The 19,123-nt window shown below is 42.4% G+C and overlaps 1 protein-coding gene across 1 annotated transcript in view; it reads left to right on the top strand.

The window, feature by feature from the left end:
• The first annotated feature begins 6,652 nt into the window (after positions 1-6,652).
• ADD2 (adducin 2) overlaps positions 6,653-19,123 on the top strand; it is a 100,983-nt gene continuing 88,512 nt past the window's right edge. The window contains exon 1 of the mRNA XM_047068507.1: positions 6,653-6,915. The gene's annotated coding sequence lies outside the window, so the exon portion shown is untranslated. The remainder of the gene's footprint in view (positions 6,916-19,123) is intronic.

Genomic DNA, 19,123 nt, shown 5'->3' with positions numbered 1-19,123 from the left:
ACTTTCTTCTCTGTTTCAGGCTCCCCCAAGTATGAAAAGTGAAAAGTGCCAGCCCAGGGCTACCTTCTAGAGACAAATAAATGCAGTCTTGAAAGTCTTGAAGTCTCTTAAAAATTGTGATAATTCAAAGCTTTACAATTACCCTTTAAATGGCCTTGCTTGTCACACATCTACTCAACTCTTTTTCCTTAATTTCATGCTTAGAAGAAATAGGCTTCAGGGTCTTCAGCCTTCATGCTTATCCCCCAGCTCCTCTGAGGTTTCCATCCTTATCCTTTCAGGACCCATAGCTATTATCTTTCATTCTATCTATTTTCATCACTTGAGGAATAACTGCCTATTACCCTTCTTGGGGAGATTAACTTTAATAGGAATATAAACTTAAGCTAGAAAAGTAAGGAGTGGTAAGCCTTGGCCATTGGCAGTGAGAATTTTCAAGGCTGTCTAAATACCCAGCTAAATCCATAATACACCTTATGCAAATTAGACACCCAAGCACCTTGACCACAGAGACCGTCTTCATCTCTGTAACAACTGCTCACAAAGACCTAGCACTTGTTATATGCTGTATCTGTTCCCATACTTTCCATATGTTCCCTTGTTCTCATAACAGTCCTATAAGATAGGCATGATTATCCCTGTTTTACAGGTGGATAAACCAAGGCACAGAAAGTATATAGTCTGCTTGGGCTGCCATAATATAAATCCTGTACTGGGTGGCTTAAACAACAGAAATTTCTCACAGTTTTGGAGGCTGAGAAGTCCAAGATCAAGGCTGAACAGTTTTGGTTTCTAGTGAGGTTGCTTTTCCTGGTTTGCAGATTTCTCTCTCTGGCCTCGCATGGTGGGGGCAGAGAGAGAGCAAGCAGTGTGTGTGCAGTCAGCAAACTCTTATCTCTCTTCCTCTTATAAGGACACCAATCCTATTGGATTAAGGGCCCAACCTTATGACCTCATTTAACCCTAACAACCACCTAAAATCCCTGGCTCTTTGTCACACTGGGGGTTACGGCTTTAACATAGGAATTTTGCAGGGCACAATTCAGTCGATGGTTTTTGGTGCCTGACTCCAAAACTTCATACCCTTAACACATGCAAAATACATGCATTCCATCTCAACATCCCCAAAAGTCTTGTTCCAGCATCAGTTCTAAATTCTGAAGTACAAAGTCTCATCTAAATGTCCTCTAAATCATGTATGGTTGAGACTTGAGATATGATTCATCTTGAGGTGAAATTCTTCTCTAGCTGTGAACCTGTGAAACCAGACAAGTTATGTGCTTCCAAAGTATAATGGTGAGCAGGCCTAGGGCAGACATTCCCATTCCAAAGGGAAGAAATTGGAAAGAAGAAAGGAGTGATGGGTCCCAAGCAAGCTCCAAACCTAGCAAGACAAATTCCATTATATCTTAAGCCGTCATAATAATCCTCTTTGGCAGTGTCCCACCTTCCAGGTCCACTGTGGTGGAAGCCTCACCCCACACAGCTCTGCAGTGGCCCTGCCCCCTGAAGCCAGGAGGAAACAAACTTGGCCCCTGGGCCTGTGGTTAGAATGGCAGTGCTGATGATCTCTGAATCACCTTGGGGGTCATTCTCTCCTTTCCTGGAAGAACAGTGTACTTTTGCAACCAAATAGTTTTGTGGTCTCCTCCAGTAGAATTCAAGAAGTTTAATAGCCTTCCTTCATTCTGTCCTGCTTTTTCTGTTCCCTTTAGTTCAAAATGGCACTGTCTTTGCTGCAAAAACCCATCTCTATTCCTGGCCTCTGCTGAGATGGCCGATTAGGTCCATGAGTTACACCCATGACCTCTTTATCAAATGGTTATTCAGCCACACCCTTCATACTCCCTTCAGAACAAGCTTTGTCATGTTTTGCAATGTAGATGGGCTGAGAATTTTCCCAGTCTTCAAGCTCTGGCTCCTTTGTGTTTAAAGAGTCTTCCTTTAATTCATCTCTCCTCTTGCATTTTGCTAGAAATAGTAAGAAGGACGCTAGTTGCACCTTCACTATTTTGCTTAGAAATCTCCTCCATTAAATATCTAATTTCATCACTTGTAAGTTCTACCCTCTATGAAACACTAGGGAACAATTCAGCCAAGCTCTCTGCCACTTTATAATAAGGACTGCCTTTCCTCTGGAGTCGGGGGCCTCTCTACCTCACCCTGATGACTCTTCCCTCTATGACCATGGTTTAGCTGTGTCTTTCTAGTCTGTAATAAGACTGTAAAACTTACTAAGGCTTGGTGTCCTATTTTGTCTGCATGACAACCCTGGATGGTAGGAGACCATTAGTTTTCTAGGGCCACCATAACAAAGTAGCCTGGCCTGGGTGACTTGAGCAACAGAAGTTTGTGTGAGATCAAGAAATCAAGGTGTCAGCAGCGTTGGTTTTCCTTTCTCCTTGGCTGTTGGTGGTTGACTTCTCCCTGTATCTTCACATGGTCTTCCCTCTATGGCAGCCTGTGTCAACATTTCCTCTTATAAAGACACCTGTCCTAGATTAGAGGACACCTAATTTTTTCATTTTTAATTATCTCATTAATTTACCTCATTATCTCTTTGAAGACCCCCATCTCCAAATATAGTCACATTCTGTGGTTCTGGAGGTTAGAACTTCAATGTAGGGATTGGTGGTAGAGGGCAGGTAGAGGAGCACAGTTCATCCCTTACCAGAGGGCAAGGGCTGTTACCCTTACTTTACAGCCAGGAAGTGAGACCTGGGGTCAGTCCTTTCTGAGTCCACCCAGTCACTGGGACTGAGACGAGCCCCAGGCCCTGGACTCCTAGTTCAGTTCTCTTTCCACAGCACACCTCAGCCATAGGGTTGGACACACTTTTGCTTGTTGGGAGAGGGGCATCTTCAGGAGACCTAGACTTAGAATTTATCATTGGTCTTACTTTGAAAGCACTGTCATTCTCCCCCCCGCCCCCCATCTTAAATTTGATTTCCCTAAAAGTAGGCCATGATTTATAGTTTATTTGGGACACAAGGCCAGGAACCACTAATAGAGGAGTGGGAAAGTAATACAAGGAAGAAAAGCCAGACTATGAAACATGCATGACTGAGGAGGATACTACTGGGGGCCTCTGGGGCTCAGTCCTGCTGAGGCACTCTGGGAAACTGTGTACAGCATGCCTCAGTGGTGTCTTCCTAACACCCAGGAATGAGGGAGGTGGGCTATTCGTAGATTCTCGATGGTCGTTGGTTGAAAACTGATCCCCTGGGGTGTCAATTCCTCCAGAACCTCTGGCATGCCCTGGGGAAGGCAACTGATAAGTATGCTTTGGCCTGGAGGGTGCTAAGGCACTGTATTGGTTATCTAAAGCTGTGTAACAAATTACCACGAACATAGAACTTAACACGTTCATTATCTCACCATTTCAGTGGGTCAGGAGTCACACCTGGGCATGGCTTAGCTGGGTCCTCTGCTTTAAGCTTACTCTCAAGGCAGAAATCAAGGTATCAGTCTGGGCTGGGGTCTCAGCTGAAGGCTTGGCTGGGGAAGGATCTGCTTCCAAGCTTACATGGTTGTTGGCAGAGTTCATTTCCTCTAGGACTTTTGGACTGATGACCTCAGTTTCTAGCTGGCTGTTGGTCAGGTGTCACCCTAAGTTCCTTGCCATGTAGGTCGTCCTAGCATTGCTATTTGATTGATCAAAGCATGCAAACCAAGAAGGTGATCGAGAAAGTCAGCAAGTTGAAGAATCTTATGTAATGCAATCACAGAAGTGGCATCCCATTCCCTTTGCTGTATTCCATTGGTTAGGAGCAAGTCACAGGTCCTGCCAGCACCTAAGGGGAGGGGATTACCCCAGGACACGAATATCAGGAGGTGGAAACACTGTGGGTGTCTGATATACTGCCATCTGCTCTCTCTATAAGTTATTGCTGGCCAGAAACATTTTTTGTCAAGAGACCTGGGGATTAGAAATAATTTTACTGCAAAAAAATTTTTTATTGCAAACCAGTCAGAAAATCTAATTTTAACCTGGCTATTGGAGGCTAGCCAAATGTGATTTTTTCTGGGTCTGACATGGTGTCTTCTATGTCCCTAGTTAAGGGCTAGGTAGCTTGAGCTTTTTGTGGTGTGGACTCTGAATTCTAGCGATCTTCCCAGGATAGCCTATATAGACAACTTTTGAAAATCCTTTTTTCAAGTCCCTTTGTTGGATTTCAAAGTGAATTTGGAATTGAGCAAGAACTTCAGGAACTTCAACTAAAATTCCATATAGGCTATCAATATGGAAATTTATATGTTGAAGTCTTGCTTCCTATCTGATATTGGAACAATTCCTAAAGCCACAGGATGGTGCTAATCTTTCCAGCACTTGTCACATTCAGGTGGCATCTAAGAGAAGCTGGAGGATTTATTTTTTTTTTAAGACTGAGGAGTAGAAGAACAGAATCACTTTTTTGGGAAAAGAATGTATATCAGCCTATCAACTTTATCAGTGACTTGTACTAGTTCTAGTTCTGCTTTTTATTATTTTAATTTTTAGAGAGCATGAGTCGGGGAGAGGGGCGGAGGGGTAGAGAGGCAGCGGTGGGTGCGGGCACGGGAATCTTAAGCAGGCTCCACACTCAGCATGGAGCCGGATGCAGGGCTCAATCCCATGACCCTGGGATCATGACCTGAGTTGAAATCAAGAGTTGGATGCTCAACTGACTGAGCCATGAAGGTGTGCCAGTTCTACTTTTTAAAGTTAATTTTTTTGTCCCCTCCAAGAAGCCATGTGCAGGGTAGTGGTTAGGGCTCATAAGGTCTGGAGCCATATTGCTTGAGTTTGAATCCTGGCTCAGCCATCCACTAGCTGTGTGACCTTGAGCAAGTTACCTAACCTCTCTGTGCCTCAATCTTTTCAACTGTAAAATAGGAGTAATAATAGTACTGACCTTATGGAGTTCTTGTGAGGATTAAATGAATAAAAATGCATGTAAAGCCCTCAGAGCAGTGGCAGGAGCCAACAAGAGTTTGCAATTTAGTTTAGTTTAGTTTGAGAAAGCTAAATAATATATCATGAAGTGATATATTTGAGTGATGGAGATGACTTAAGGGGATTTATGAAGCCTGTTATTTCTGGACTAAACAAAAATTCTCTATTCTTTTTGAGTTCTATTTCAGAAAAGGGCCCACCATACCTATGATTTCAGGGCTCTGGAAAAGATGTTCCTGATTCCCTAGATATCATCACTCAGTACCAAATATCACTTACAAAATACATCTAAAATTAAATATAGTGCATAGCCACTTGAAGTGTCTCAAACACATCACTTCCTGGTTCTGGCCAGACAGACCTTGGGTCCTATTAGCTGAATTGCTTGTAATTCTAGCAGGTTTTGACAGGTGAATGGGGAGAGGGCTTGTGGACTCAATTCTGAAAGTGAAAGGGGAATGAATGAGAAAGAGGGGATTGAGACTTGGGGGGGGGGTGGAAGGGTTGGAAGAGCTACAGCAGAAAGACACAGTTTAGTGTCTCAGAATATTTTTCAGTTCTGGGGTTGTTGTGGGCATTTTCTCTTCTACATCACTAGTAGGTCACATAGAGTGGCATTTTTTAAATGTTAGTGTACGAAGGAATTACTAGGGATGCTTATTAAAAATATGGATTCCTAGGCCTACCTCCAGAGATTCTGATTCTGTAGCAGCACTGTGGCGGGGTCTGTGGTTTTTATGGGAGTGTCTTAAGGCCATGGTGCCCTGGAACCTACAGGGAGCAAAGGGGCCATGAACTGGTTGGGGGAAATGACCAGGGGGCTTTTCTGGAAACCATACTTGCCCTGCATTCACATTTTTAAAAACAGAGTAAATGCTGATTGGGGGAGCTGGTGAGATTATGCAGGTCTAAAGTCCCAAGCAACCACTTGATATGCCTACTCTGAGGGCATATTGAGAAACACTGTCAGAAAGTAGAAGTGGGAGATGTCTTAGGTACACTGTCATTTTACAGAGTAAATGCCCAGAAAGGTTAAGTGACTTCATCAAGGTCACACAGCTAGTTATTGGCAGGTCTGAAACTGTAACCAAGTATTCTGTTCTCCATCCCCTTCCCCATTCACCATTCACTAAACACCTGTTCCCTCTGGAATGAGGAGAGGGGGTGAGAGGAGGAAGTAATGAGAATTGGAAGGAGCTGGGCTCACAGTTCCAGAGAGTAGCACAACAAAAATTTTGCTCTAGTTGAAAATGGAGCTGGCAGAGGGATAATTTTGGCTCAGAATTCAAATGGTCAACAATTGCTATTAAAATCGCTAATAGTTAATTTTCTAAAGGCAGATGTCCTTCCCAGACAATAAATATTCCAGCTGCAAGACTTTTTTCTTTTATTAATCCCAGGGAGGATACATCCTTTAAGGGAGCTCACGTTTCAGATTTTCTTCCTAGCTCTTGGCTCTTGCGGGCAGTTGGTGGTGCCGGAGTGGACGTGAGCAGAGGCCAGGCGGCGGGACTGCGGCAGCGCGGGCGGCGCGCGCTGAGGGTGGGGGCACTGCAGCACCGCGGCCCTGGGGCAGCCGGGCAGTGGCCCGCTAGAGGGGGCGCTGTGGGCGCCGCCAAGCGTCCTTTTGTCAGCGCACTCGGCCAGGAGAGCTCTCATTTCCTCCCAGCCTCGTGCGGGAAATGGATTTAATTCTGACGGCAGGGCTGTAAGGGACGAGCGGGAACGAAAGCCTTTTGTCAAGGAGTAGCAGCCTCTGTCGTCTGTAATTACCACTGACGCGGAGAAGCTGCATTGCTGGTGGAATTCCAGGCAGCTCTGACAAGTGTGGGGCTGCAGGATGGGAAGAAAACATTGCTCTGCAGATTAGCTGGGTGCATTAGGCAGACACTCAAAAGACAACAACAACAACAACAACAACAAAGCAAAACAACAGCCCACAGTGGAAGACCAGGAATGGATAAGATGCCGTGCAGGAGGTAAGCCCGTCTTGGCAATGGGTATCATGGCTTTTGCCTTGGTTTTGTTTCTTTTAATGGAATTTGAGACCCCTACAGCATCCCTCCACCGTGAGAGAGCTGGTTGGTCCAGATTGGTGAGCGTCTGCTAGTGTGGGTGTCTGCGATTCACCCTTCCCGGCGGTGTGTGTTTCATGCCTAAAGGTTTCTGTTGACGATGTAACGTTGGAGGTTGTTTGGAAAGCGGGGCTAACTGGCGTTGGCCTCTGCATGAGGATGGTTGGATGCCCTCGCTCCGAGCGCCACGCCTGACAGGTGGGGCTTTCTTCTGGGGTCCGGGCTGGCGGGTGGCAAGCGTTGTTGCCTCGCGGGGGCCGCCCCTCCCTTCCCTTCCTGCTCAGCCGACGCCCTCCCGGGAAGCTGTGCGGGGTGCTCGGCGGGCTGGGCGCGTTCCCCCGGGCGTAGCTAAGGCTCGAGGCGGGGCATTGTGCCGCAGCTGCGGGGCCAGCAGGCGCGGTGTCGGTGTCGGCAGCCGCCTGCATTTGGAGCAGGGGAGCTGGCACGTGAGTGGGCCCCATTGGACTTGGATTTTTGTGCGACTCCACCACTTTGGAGGGATAAAAAGCCACTGCCCCCAAGAGGTCTTGCCAGTCTGTTCCTCCTCTCTTAGCTTCCATCTTCCCTCCCCTCTCTTTTTTCTGCCTTCCCTCTCCTCCCGCCTCCGGGTTGGAGGCCACCCTGGCTCGGGGAGGTGGGGGTGGAGTGGGGAGGATGGGGGAGCGTCTGCCAGTTTTGAAATCTCGACCACTGAGCTACCAGGTGTTGGGGGGTGGGGCGGGGCATACTGCTTTAGGATGCCGATCAGGCGCTCTGTCTAGCCTATTGTCTTGCTTTTTCTCCCCCTTCCTTTTCTTCTGTAATCTCCACCCCTTGCCAAAGAGAAAGAGAAAGACAGAAAGCCCCAGGAGAGAGAGAGAGGGAGACAGAAGGGAAGGGGAGGGGGGAAGCCCCAGCCCACACCCTATCAAATTCTTTTAAAAATTGTTATGTATCTGTGACACATGATTATTACCCATCTGTTTCTTTACACCCACTCTTCCCTCTTGCTGTTTGTCGTCTAAGGTTCAACTGACTCAAATGAGCCTTATAAATAATAGAAATCAAGTCTCAGTTTGTTAAATGGACATCTTGTGCTTCCTGACTAAGCCCCAAGGAGGGTTGGTCTGATGCCCTGATGGGAGGAAGTGATTGGAGAGGGCAGACCCACCTCCTTTCACGCCTAGTGTGTGGGTCTAGTTGAGGTACATGGGATGCATGTTTAACTTGTGCAGCAAGGGGTGTCTTTGTTAAATGGATTTAAACATTGGATTTCATTTTTGAGAAATGAAAAATGGTCCACATATGAAGTGAAAGTACTTTAAAAGAGTGAGAGCAGAGCAGAAACTGAAGTTTCAGACTTGCAAGTCACTCCAGCCGCAAGCCTATGAATAGCACATGCTACAGACTTTACAAAGGGGTTTAGACTGTTGGATATTTGGATTATAGCATTCTACCTTCATTCTGTAAGGTGATCAGACTTTTGTCAGTGCATATGGACCAAGATCATGCCCAGCCCTGCCTCCCTGTCTCTCCCTGTTGCTCATCTCCCCACCCCCAATAGCAAACCTTTTATTATTATAATTTCAATATATTTTGGAGAACCACTAGAGATAAATCATTCCTTGATCCCAAATCCATACATTTTTGTGGCAAGCCATTTATTCTTTCTTGTCCAATTGCCTAGCCTTATTAGAAATCTGCCTGTTACATTCAGAATATACAACACTGCCTGAAATGACGCACTACATGTTGTTTCTAGGCTTGGGTTGAATTTGCCTTAAATGTTAGTAAGGTGCTGGAATTAGCAAATTACAGCTATTCTTAAGAGCCTACAGGTGATCAAATATGTTTGTTGGGAGAAAGTTTAGTGTTAAGGTTTTAAATATGTATATATATGTATATATATAAAAGACTTCAATAAATATATTTATCACAAGGACTTTAAGACCATTTACAGGGCTTCATAAATCATAGCAAGGGAGATTAACTTAGAAGTAAATGAGAAAGAAAAAACAAGACTAAGGGTAGAGGTATAAAATGGTATTAAGAATGAAGCTAATACAAAAATACAAGTGTGAGACCCTCTACACTAGCTAAGCGGGGAAATAAATCCAGCACTAAACTTTCGAGCATTTCATGGAAAAAGGGGACCTGACCAATCCATGGTTCGTATGTTCTATTTATTCACTGATTCATTCACTCATTTGTTCACTTAACAAACACTCAGGACTTACTATGTACCAGGCTCTGTGCAAGGTGCAGGGACAGACATGGTCTCTGCTCTGACAGCAGTTACAGATGATTGCAAGGAACTGACATTCATCAGAAAACCTTGTATATATACGAATGTGTAATTACAAATAGTGCTGAGAGCTGTGCAGAAAAAGCATGAAACAAAATGTCCCGTATCTAGAACATAAAACACAGAAACTTGTTAAGAGAAGCACAACAATTCTTGATTCTAAGAGCAGAAAGGAACTTTTTGCAAATATTACAGTGTTTGGAATGATGTCTTCAATCATGTCCTTGTCAGCCACAAGGAGGTTTTCATACCGCTGTTTTTATAGTGTTCCTTGGTGTGCACTCATATTACTTCTTGGGGCTCTCAGACCCCTGGGTTCTGAGAATATATACATTTTGAGGGATCTGTGTCTTTTCTAAAATTAGCAGTTTTACTTCAGTGATAATATTTTTGTAATGTTTATTATATATTTTAAGAGAGAGAGACAGAGCATGAGCAGAGGAAGGCAGAGAGAGAGACACACACACAAAGAATCTGAAGCAGGCTTCAGGCTCTGAGCTGTCAGCACAGGGTCTGACATGGGGCTCGAACTCACGAACAATGAGATCATGAACTGAGCCAAAGTCGGACGCTTAACCGACTAAACCACCCAGTTGCCTCTTCAGTGATAATCTTAACAATAAAAATGTGTTCTGGATTATCTTGATGGCAACCCCAAAACCCATGGTGGGGCCTGTGTTTGCCTCTGCATCTTCCCATGTGAACCAGGGGCAGGCCTGGTAGCTCAGGTCATGAGGCAGCGAGGAGTTTAATTAGAGGCACATGGAGAGAAGGGTGAGCCCACACAGGGCACAGGCTTGTCAAACTCAAAGGAACAACTCCTGGGACCAGTGCTATATTGGCAAGGAATGATGCTCTCATGCTGGTTCCGCCCTCATATGGACTGGGCTGTAGCCATTTATTAGCAGCAGGTGTTGTAGTGAAAACACAATGACAGAGTTGCTGTTGCTGATTTCAGCAATAATTGGGTTAGATCTGTATGCAATACAGATTTAGTGATGTGTGATAACTACCTATGTCCAAAACAATGAGACAGGTAACTAGGCATAATGATTGGGTGGAGCCAGACTGACTTCTAATTCGCTTTTCTACTTACTAGCTGTGAAACCTGGGCAAATAACTCAACCTCTCTGTTTCTCAGTTTCTTCTTTTGATAATATGGAGATAAATATGTGGTATTGATTTCATAGTGATATCACAAGGATTAGAGCTATTATGTGTGAAAGACTGGTAAAGTCTCCAGTAAAGTTCAATAAATGTTAGCAATTATTATTATCTTTATTAGTATGAAATGGCACCCACTTAGGTGGGTGGTTTTTAGCAGAATTTTAAATTATGATACATGATTATCTTAAAGTAGCGAACACATTTTTGAGGTTATCAATATTGTTTTGCACACATGCTTTAGGAGTTGTCTGCATTGGAATTGTTGAAGCCAGGATTCAGATAGTGGTAACATGTAGTAACTGGGCCTGAGACTAGATCTTTCTGTTAAGCCCCAAATGGTGTTTTAATCTTAGCAAAACAATATTATCTGTTGTATAAAGTTAATTTTATTAATTTGACATTTTAAAGTTTGATAATTACATGTGCTTGTAAATTGGCTTGGTATTTTAGTTATATAACTAGCTATTAATGCCTAGGTGTTTAGAACTGGTCTTTATGTGTGCACATATTTAATAAAAGTGATGTAGGTCAACCCTGGGTCCATGGGAAATTTTTCTCTTCAAAAGAGATAATTGTTTAGTTTAAGCATTTTGCACTGTGTGCAAGGACACACCCAAGATTCTTGGAATAGAATTTTCACTCTCTAGAAGAGAGATTGCAGCCCTAATATTTGACTCTATATACCTTGACTGCCATAGTTTTAGCCTGAAATAATTTTAAGACAATAATATCAAAAACTGCCTCTGTTTTCAACAACAACAACAACAGCAAAGTCCCCCAAACTCAAAGAGCACCTATGGAATGGCAAGCTTCCAGCAAAGATTCATCCAGGCCTATCTTCCATGATAAACTACATGTGAGAGGTTTGCCAATGTTATTGAATGAGGTGAAAAGAAAGTCTATTCTCTGTGCACTACAATGTTGGATTGTATAGATTAAAACAAGTTTATTGATTATATTCAAGTCTATTTTTATTTTTCTTTGTACCTAAGTGATCTGTCAAAGATTACAAGAAATATGTCAGTCTCCTACTATAATTGTGTTTTTGATAGATTTCCTTTTGATGTATACATATCGTAGACATATGCATGTATATTGTATTATGTTACACACAGGTTATATTTGATGCAGTATTACTTAGGGCCCTGATGGCTTTCCTGGGATGGGGGACATTTAGTGCTAAAACAAGGACATGCCAAGCAAAGGAAGACAGATCTATTTTAGTTGTAGAGAAGAGGGAGATAACAAACAGTGGGCCCAGATTCTTCAAGGACTCTCCAGAAGATATGGCAGAGATGGTGCCAGCCAACGTCAACCAGCCCATGATTCAATAAGGGGCACTCCCCAGAAAAAGGAATGTTCTCTCAGCTGAATCCTAGAATAATACTCAGGCTCAAAGCACCAAACCTGAGTGGGCTATGGTGTGGTCTGGGAGAGCGTGGGGGTATTAAAAGACTCTAAGAACTTTATCAGCACCTTCCACTTTGGGTATCTGACCCCCCCAATCTTGATTTGTGCTGAGGGAGCCTCCGATAAAGTGGGGTTTTAACGTAGCCAGCTTCAAGCCATATCAGTTCTAATCACCCCAACAGGTACAGCTGAAAATAAAGGTAAATAAGTACATAAATAAATGTCATCTGGCCCAGCAGTAAATATCTCTAAGGTACTTGGATGTCACCCCACAAGCAACCTGGGTAAGACCCAGAGGCTAGGGAATTTAGGATGTGGTTGCCAGAGAACAAATATCAGTGCTCCATATGATATCTGGAATGGTCTTCCCTGAGCCAAGCCTTGAAGTGGATGAAAAAAACCTACCAAGCCAAGTAGCAAATGCCTCTGGCTTTTATGAGTGACAGCCCTAAGGATCATTTGACATCCTCTACCCCATGCACCCCCCTCAACACATGCAGACAGCTGATTGAACCAGGTGTGGACCTGTGAAGACTTGGGATCTCAGAGCTGGTGGCCATATTAGGTCAAATAAGAGAGGGAGTCAGGGTGAGGAGGCCAAAAAAGAAAAAAAAAAGAGAAAGAAGCCAAGCCCAAAACAAAACAACAAACCAAAACAGACATGATGCAATGATAGTAATAGGTCATCCCCCTACTTCCCGCGCCAATTTAGAGAAGAAGCCACTTGGTTTTCCTGAGGTGGCCACAGTGATTCCAGTTCTAGCAGCTTCCATGAGGCCCAGCTAGATTTTGGTTCCTATGTTGATGAGGTTGCCTTCCATCTTGCCTGAGCTAGTTTGCTTGGGTTTGTGTTTTATCAGCCACACTGCTCCTGGGTAGAACTTTGGGTTACTCCAGAGCCTCCCATTTGTCTTCCCTACATCCAACTTGAACTCCATCAATCCACAGTGATCTTGCTGAAACAAAGCAAATCTCAACATTACTTTCAGGATAAAGCCCAAACTCTTTGCTTAGATCTGCTTTACATCTTCTTCCTTCATACTCCACCTCCTAGGTAGGCTGACCAAGCATCTTTCTGGACATGCCCCTTCTCCACAGCTCCCCACCAGCTTCCACATCTTTCTCAGCCTCTTTCCTCCACCTTACATGCCCCCCCACTTTGTATCTGGCAAGTTGCTTCTTTCAGAAAGCCAACCAAATAGACAAACTTCTAGCAAGCCTGATTAAGATAAAAACAATAATACTAGAAATGATATATGGAACAAAGAGAAGATTTGAAATCATAACACTATGCATTATTATATCCTAATGTGAAAATCTTGATGAAGTGGACGTTTTCACAGAACATATGAGCCACCACTATTTCAGAAATCGAATGTCATGTTTCTGGATGGGAAGAGTTGATATTGCAAAGATGCCGTTTCTTCACAGATTCTGCCACATGGATGGCAGCCTTCCCAGTAACCAGAAGTGATGCAGATTTCTTCCTATTTTTCTATTCCTTTGACTATTTTCTGTGGAATTTTGAAAGGGTTACTTAACTGCATATACTCCATTGCAAATCATTGTATTGAAGGGAAGGTCAATATGTGTGCATTTGAATGTCATTTATAAACTGTTTTTCTCGAAGAGCAAGTGAAGTTATTTAACTTTGAGTGCAAAGGGACTTTATGAAGACAGAATTTCACTTAAAAAGGGACATGATTTTCAGCCCATATTTTATTATGAATTTCGTTATGTTTGCTTTCTTTACTCAGCATGGAGTCCATATAAGAATCTCTTGACTTTTGATTTTAAAAATTTATGGTGAAAAGATACTCGAAAAGTGAGGGCATGTACAGTTCTTTCTTCCTCTACTGTGTCAGATGGCAGAGCATCCATACTGATTATCTCAACAGTCCTTTATTTAGAATTTATTCGTCTTCCCTCTTAGCACCACATTTCTCTTAGATCTTTCCAACACCCTCATTTGTGTCCCAAATTAGCTACATCTGTTACCATAGTTATGCAGCTTAACCCATTCCATGCTTGTTCGTGCTGTGCTGTGCATGAGACTTCCTTTCTTGCGTTTCCATAAGTCGTACTGTTAGTTTTCTTTCTTCTTCTCCTTCCCCCCGCCTTTTAAACTGTTTTTAAGGCAATGCATATGCATAGTTAATAAATCAGACAGGACTGAAGGGCTTCTAACAGAAAGCAACAATCCCTGCCCCACCCCAAATCCTTATCTACATACCGGCAAACTGCTTTTAGCTGTGTTTCCCATTCTGCTGTAGTTCCCTCTGTATCTCAAAATAATATGCATACACTGCTGTTTGTGAATTTATCAATTTCAATCATCATCTAGTGATCTTCTGCCATGAAAGTCAAGGATGTAATTTATTTACATCATGCCTACATCTCCTCACTGTCTTTCTCTCGTCATCCCTGCTGCTCCAGACAATGCATTTATTAAAATCTGATTTTTCATTCCATGGACTATTGACTAGGTCATTTGACTCTCTACTGTGTATAACATAAGGCTATTACTGCCTCTTCTTGCCCTGCTTCCTCCTTCCCTCTAGCTTCCCTTTACTTTTGCATTATCAAAGTTGATAAAATATTCATTCTCTTCCATGGCCATAGTTGGTATCTATGATTTGTCTATAATTATGGTGATTCTAAAAGCTGAAAACTTTTAAACTGTTCATTAACTGGGTTGATATTGTTCACTGCACAGTAAGTAATATGCTAGGATTTCATATCCTTTTCAGGGGATATTCCAGCCTTTGGGCCCCTAGATGGCAAACACAGAGTGACCCTGGGGACACCATCACCACCACAGCTGCCCTGGTTCACCCCCTGTAGGGTGCAGTTTCTGTAAGACCCCTCCAGATCCCTCTGAGATACAGAGGGATCTATAGCTGAGCGCCTGGCCAGGGCCATGTCCTGTGATTGAGCACAGGAGAAGCGGCTGGGGGGGGCCTGCTGCTCCACGGAGATGTGCAGTTTGTACCCCTTTATTCAGTCTCTTTTTTCTTCCTGCCCTTTATCATGCCTGCCATATCAGAGTATAGGACACCTTCAAGGCTCTGCCACAGATCATCTGCTTCCTTGGCTCCAGCATCCTCTGCCTGAAATTTGGGCTGAGGCTTCTTTTGCTTCAAACATTAGTCACCAGTTCTCCATCTGCTTTTTGTCCTCCAGAAAGTTGTTGAAATCTCTCCTCTGATAACCACCTGCTTTTACTTCGTCATTGTAGGGTTGTGCATTTTTCTTCCCTTATGATCAATTTAATGGAGACTTAGGAGACAGAGAGGAACATAGGGATAGGTGGGATTAGGCCTGCCATCTTGAATTAGAAGCCACGGTCATTAGTTTTCATCAAGCCATGCATGGTAGCAATAGAATAAACTAGTGGCAATGACATGATTTAAATTCAAACTCTGGTGAAGTTTGCTCTTCTTTGTTGTGAAAACGACTTCAAATGTGTGCAGTACGTATCAGCTCAATTCCAGTATCTTCTCACATCTAGAATAGTGCAGAAATACAGAAACATCCTTCTACTCCACTCTAAGATGAATGACTCTTAGCTTATGTACAGTTCTAACAAGCTCAGTTGTTTCTATTCAGAAAAGGGCAAATGGCAAATTAGAAGGGTTTGGCTAATAGTCTAAAAGAGCTCGGGATAAAATGAGGGCTAAGAGAAGACAGAAGCTTCTCTAGGGACCCTGGGTTGTAGTTATTGCCCAGGTGCTAGGGAGATCATAGGTCAGAGTTGCCAGTACTCGATTTAGATGCAGAAAGTAAGGAACTAACACAGAAAGTTAGTGAACTCACTAACAGTGTGCATCCTCTAGGGAAAGGGACTGCTAGCTTTTTTTTTTAAACCTGGTTGAGAAGGAAGGATTTGTGGGTACCAAAGGTTCTTTGTTCAGAAAGTAAATCTGGAGTTATGATGCACAAGAAATTTCAGTTGCCTCTATGTTTCCATCGAATTTGGAGATTATTGCTTCATTTTTCAGCCTTAGCAATGATCATTGAGACAGAACACAGTTTGGGGGCTCCTGCTTTATATATCTTAACTGTTAAAGTTACAAGCTGTGAAAACTGTTGCCAACTGTTTGAAGCCTGTACTTGTTATACTGAATATCTATCAAGATTAAGGATGTCAAAGAATTAAAATCTGCTTTTCAAAGTCTATTATATTTATGGATCAAATGATAACACCGTCTATGATTTATCTCAAAATCTTTTTTATTGGGAGATGAGTGGATTGGGATGGACTACAAATTGCTAATTGTTGAGGTTGGGTATAATCTGTTATCTAAACTGGCACTTTTTAGAGTGAACGGAGGTGCTATTAATAATCACACTGGAACAAGAGGCATGACCCAGACACTCAGTAAAATTGTAATCGACTCTGAAGCTAGGTGATGGGTACTTGGAGTTCATTATATAGAATGCTCTCTAATTTTGCATATTTTCAAATTTTTCCATAATTAAAAATGTCTACTGTTTTATACTCTTTGCTGTTTTATTAAGATTGGAGCCTTTCATCTTAACCATGATGTTAAACATTAGTTAACTTCAAACACAAAATGAAAATAGCTAGAGAGTATTGTTAAAGGACAAATCTATTAATTTATAATAATGGGATAAAAATCCATAGATTCTGCAACTGGGACATCCAGGAAGCAATACTTAATTAAGTAGACAATGTTATAAAGCAGATCTCTAGCTTATTTATGCAAAGGAGCCTTGTTTCTATTGCTGAGTTGGGTTCATCAGGATTTTATGGATGGATGGGTGCATCCCCAGAAAGGTCAAGTCTGTTGGGAAATGAGGAGCAAAGCCAAGAAAGCAGCGTTTCTATTTGCGGAGCAAGTCCACATGCTGATCTATAACTACTTTGGTGTCTCTCCTATTTGAGGTTCTCCATTACCTTTTACCTGCTAAAATAGTCTTTCAGAGTTAGAGTTTGAGAAAGAAGGTCTCCAGTCTCGTTTTGTAATTACCATGGTATGTCATCCCACAGTTTACTGGTATTTTTGCTTCTGTGCCTGTAAGGTGGTATGGCTGAGGTACGTGGATGAGGCAGCAAGGGTGGGCTCTTTCAGGATGAGTCATTTTGTTTCTGCCAGTAAGAGGGCCCAGGTGGTTGTGGATTTGGGGTGAGGTCCTTTTGCCCTGTTCAAGGAGGGCTGAGATGAATGACTGCCCAACTCCCAGATGGTACCCTGACAGGAGTACGAGGCAAGGTAGTATATAAATATGGGCTTTTTCAAGGCTAGAGTGCTGCTTCTGTAGGATCAGAAACCAGTTCTGTAAAAATGATTTGTTCTGATGCTGTTTGTGTTGCTAGTATAATTTACATAATTTACTTTTGTGTCCCCTGTATTATGCAAAAGAAGGTGACTTTTTAATTTATTTGCTGTGCTTTTTAAAGTCAAGCTTATTGAGCTATAATAAACATCATATAGTACAATTCACTATTCTTAGATGTATTGTTCTATGAATTTTGACAAATATAGACATTCATGTAACAACCACCACAATCAAGATAGAATAAAGTTCCCATGTGCCCCTTTGTAGTAAATCTCCGCCATCCACCCATGGCCCTTGATAACCACCCATCTGGTTTTGCCTTATCCAGAATGTCCAATAAATGGGATCATGCAGTGTAGTCTTTTGTGTCCAACTTCTTTCACTTTGTATAATCTTTTCGAGATTAATCCATGTTGTTACAAATATTAACAGTTTATTTCTTTTGATTGCTGCGTAATATTTCTTTGGATGGCTATACCAGTTTCTTTAGCTGTCTACCCGTTAAAAGACATTTGGGTTGTTTCCAGTTTTTGATGATTATGAATAAAGCCACTGTACATATTGCCTTACGGATTTTTGTGTATTTCCATTCTTTCGGGTAAATAAGTACCTAGGAGTGGGATTGCATCGTAGTATGGTAAGTGTATTCTTAACTTTATAAGAAACTGCCAAACTGGTTCTAAAATGTACCCCATTTTGCATCCCCACCAGCAATGTATGAGTTCTAGTTGCTCTAAACTTGGTATTGCTAGTTTGTTTTTTTAAATTCTAGCTATTATGATAGATATGGGTAGTATCTTATTGTGGTGTTAATTTGCATTTCCTTAATGTCAATGTCTCCGAGCATCTTTTCATGTGCTTGAATGCCACAGTATCTTTTTGGTTGTTTCTTGTCTTTTAAATGTCTGCAAGTTTCTGCCATTCTAACAAACAGGGGAAGGGATATTTCTTTAGTCTCAAAGGGGGGGAGCAGAAGCATAATGGGGGTGGGGAGGAGCCATATGGGGGGATGTAGGGAGAGTTGCCTAAGAGGAAGGTAATATGGAAGGGCTGGAGGGGGTGAAGTCAGGAACTAGGGTATCTCATCCTTCCCTCCTACCCAGGCTGCTTCTTGAGCTCTTCCCTGGAGGATTTTGTGGTTTACATTATGAGGAACTACCCCCTTAGGAAGTGATGGAGGAAAGGAGGAAAACAGCTATAATATTGATCCTTTTTTTTTTATCCAAGTACTGGTCTTTATACATTTAGTTCAGTAAATATTTCTTTAAAATAGATGTTTGGCCCGGATCACCCCTTCTGTTAATTTTTGGGCAGAAGGGAAAGTAGAGTTACATAAACGTTCAAGAAAATGTATTTAAATTTGATTGATACAGGGACTCAAGGAGATATTTGTATACCCATGTTCATAGCAGCATTTTCACAATAGCTAAAACACAGAAGCAACTCAAGTGGCCATAAATGGATGAATGGACAAGGAAAACATGGTGTGTGTGTGTGTGTGTGTGTGTGTGTGTGTGTGTGTGTGTGTATACATATATATATACATATATACATATATATACATATATATATATATATATATGGAAATTCTGACATATACTGTAATAAGGATGAACCTTGAGGATATCACTAAATGAAATAAGCCAGTCGCAGGAAGACAAATACAGTATGATTTCACTTATATGAGGTACTTAGAGTAGTCAAAATCATAGAAACAGAAAGTAACATGGTGGTAGCCAGGGTCTGGGGTGGGGGAAATTTTCTAATGCCTTAATGTTTAATGGGTATAGAGTTCCAGTTTTACAAGATGAAAAGAGATCTAGAGATGTGATGGTTACACAACATTATGAATGGATGGTACACTTAAAAATGATTAAGATGGTTGGGGCACCTGGGTGGCTCAGTGGGTTAAGCGTCCGACTTCAGCTCAAGTCATGATCTCACAGT

Source organism: Lynx rufus, unplaced genomic scaffold, assembly GCF_022079265.1.
Source record: "Lynx rufus isolate CCGP_SWC_20201006 ecotype Redwood Valley unplaced genomic scaffold, mLynRuf1.p SCAF_8, whole genome shotgun sequence".
Taxonomy (NCBI): domain Eukaryota; kingdom Metazoa; phylum Chordata; class Mammalia; order Carnivora; family Felidae; genus Lynx; species Lynx rufus.
The sequence above is the reverse complement of the archived record's forward strand: the minus strand, read 5'-3'. Positions and strand labels throughout refer to the sequence as shown.